This window comes from Lolium perenne, chromosome 1 (genome assembly GCF_019359855.2).
Source record: "Lolium perenne isolate Kyuss_39 chromosome 1, Kyuss_2.0, whole genome shotgun sequence".
Taxonomy (NCBI): Eukaryota; Viridiplantae; Streptophyta; class Magnoliopsida; order Poales; family Poaceae; genus Lolium; species Lolium perenne.
The window spans coordinates 200,680,650-200,683,243 of record NC_067244.2 but is presented as its reverse complement, the minus strand read 5'-3'; the positions used below and the strand labels follow the sequence as shown (position 1 = coordinate 200,683,243).

At 51.4% G+C, this 2,594-nt stretch overlaps 1 long non-coding RNA gene across 1 annotated transcript; it reads left to right on the top strand.

Moving 5' to 3' along the window:
• The first annotated feature begins 539 nt into the window (after nucleotides 1–539).
• Nucleotides 540–2,144, top strand: LOC127319106 (uncharacterized). Its single transcript, XR_007862397.1, has 2 exons — nucleotides 540–1,206; nucleotides 1,394–2,144. It is a non-coding gene; the product is annotated as an uncharacterized lncRNA (long non-coding RNA).
• Nucleotides 2,145–2,594: the final 450 nt, after the last annotated feature.

Below are 2,594 nucleotides of genomic sequence, written 5' to 3'. Positions count from 1 at the left end.
GTGGCACGCCGCGCCAAGTTTTTACCATGATCAGCTTAAAATAAAAAACAAATACTTTTCTTTATGTCGCCTTGGTTTAGACTACCCACAATGGGAGTATCATAGCTAGTATTATGCATCACATACATGCAAAAAGCTGATGTGTCACATCAATAAATGAAGAAAGAGATGGTAGTAGTATCATAGGTAGATACTGTATCATAGCACGTAGAACTAGAAAAATTAATGTCAAAGCAATCTTGTACACACTTTTGCATTGAGATTCTACAAATCACTAAATATAAGTAATCTATGATACTACTACATGATACTATGCATTGTGAAGATAGTATCACACTAGTACCATATGCATGCAGAGTGTGGATTTTGTACACGCAGGTATGGGTGAGGAAGTAATCTGTACCGTACAGGATAGCAGGTTGCTTTGAGATCCGGAGAAAAGAAAAGGAGGAGTATCATTTGCGTGCATTTATTTAGTTGCGTCAGGCGTTACTTTTCCCCGGGCTTTGCTGCGCTCGACACGGCCACCAGACAAAGCTAGCAACTTCCGCGGCCACCACTGCCCATCTCCCCTAAAAAAATCTCGCTCCAAATCCTCTGTCGCCGTCGCCACGGATGCTCCGTCTCCCGCCCTCTCCGCTCGGCGCCCCCTTCTTCTGGCTGCGCGGCTGCTCCGTCTCCCGCCTTCTCCCGTTCGCGCCCCCTTCTCCCGGAGCGGTTTCTCCTCCACCCCGTCCTCTCCATCAGGCTGGCGGCCTTGGGCCTCTTGCAGTCAATGTCCGGCGGGGCAAGTCCAGGGAGAACGACCTCTCCCCGAGTTCTTCGAGGGGGCTGTATCCACCGATGATTTCTACCCGCTGCCCGAGTACGTAGCCTCCCTGATCCCTCCTGCCGATGCGCCGGTATCCTTCGACCGGTTTGTGGTGGAGCGTTGGGATGAACGGAAGGAAGCTTCTTACTTCGTCGGGCCCCAAGAAGGCAGCAGCGGCAGTAGCAGCGTCGATGAAGGAGACGACCAAGGACTTGGCAGCATCCACGACGACGGCGGCGCACAAGAAAGGGGCAGCACCATCGACGACCGCTGTGTCGAAGAGTAAGGAAGCATCGCCGGCGGCGCGCACGATTTGGATAGTGGCTTCGGCAACGATGTCGCCCAAGATGGGAGCCGCGGTAGAGGCGACGCTGGTCAGCTGGTGTCGGATACAGGTAAGGAGGCAGAAAATTATTGTCCAATTTCCCTACTCTGTTCCAGAGAGTTAACTACCTTTAGAAATCATGTCAATGGTCATTACGTTTTGAGTTTTGAGGGCTGAAATCTGTATCATGCACGCTGCATCTCGATCGTGGTCCACTTTTCCCGGTCTTTCTGACGCCTAGTGTTGCTACTCTTTAGATCCGCCGAGGGGACTCAGGTTACGATGCGGACGACGAGGACAGCGTTGGATACGGTGGCCGGCAACCCTGGGCAATCAACTGCTGCCATCAGAGCGGAGAACGAAGGGGACCTGCTCTTTGCACCCGATGAGATGAGTTTGATATTTACATGGATTCAAAATTGAAATTAACAAGTCGCTGTTTTCCGACTTCATACATAATCTTGATTCGAGAACATACAAAAAAAAAACGCAGGGTGCTGCTGGCCACGGAGTCGGTGACGAGCAGGTTGCGGAGAACATGGGGGCCGGCGTCGTCGACTTTGCAGCCGTGATGGTCCCGGACGGCGACTCGTCTTCAGACGCTGGGTACCAGGCCACACACGAGCACTAAGATGGCGGCGACGAGGTGCTCACTGCTCAGCCCCCATCGTGGTTTCGCCGGCGATGGCGTCCGGAACCTCATGCAGCGACGGGTCCGCGCTCGGCTCGTCTGATTGTGGTTTGGTCACCAGACCGTAGTTTGTCGTCAGTTAGCATTTTATTCTGTCAGTTAGCGAGGTGTTTTCTTTTGGTCGCCAGAGTGCAGTTACTCGTCGGGTTCAGCTAGCTGGGGTTATCCTAATTTGGTCGTTACCTGGCAAATAGTCTGAGATGTTTGTGTTGGAACCTTTTTGGCCGATGACTCCTAGCAAGAAATCTAGTCATGTACCAATCAATGGCAATTGTAATATATTTTTTCCACCGATGTTGATTATCCTGTTCTCCTTCTTAAGCTGATTACAGTCACTAGAACGACCCAAGTGGAAGACAATCGGATATGATGTGCCTCTTTTTGAAGACAGGCTGATTACGGTCACTGCATTCCAAGCACACGGCGCCGCTGTCTGGTTTCTTCCGGCTGCTCGGATCCATGGCGTCGGCCAACTCTGGTGTGAGAGAGGAGAGAAATGAGGGGAAGAGAGATATAATCGGTTTGGTGTGGTCAGAAGTCTCTCTCCCTGTCTCCAATGGAATCTGAAGCATGTAGGTGAACCCATGCCGGACGGACAGCATGCCCCTGTATGCTTTGACCACTCACCTAGAGAAAATTGTCCACCGTGCAATATTAGGGAGGACCGGAGAAGCATGGTAAAGTGGAGAGAAGACCGATCAGGGTCAACTGACATCACCGGAATAAGAAAACAGGAAGAGAAAGCAGGAAAGAGGAGGCGATGGAAG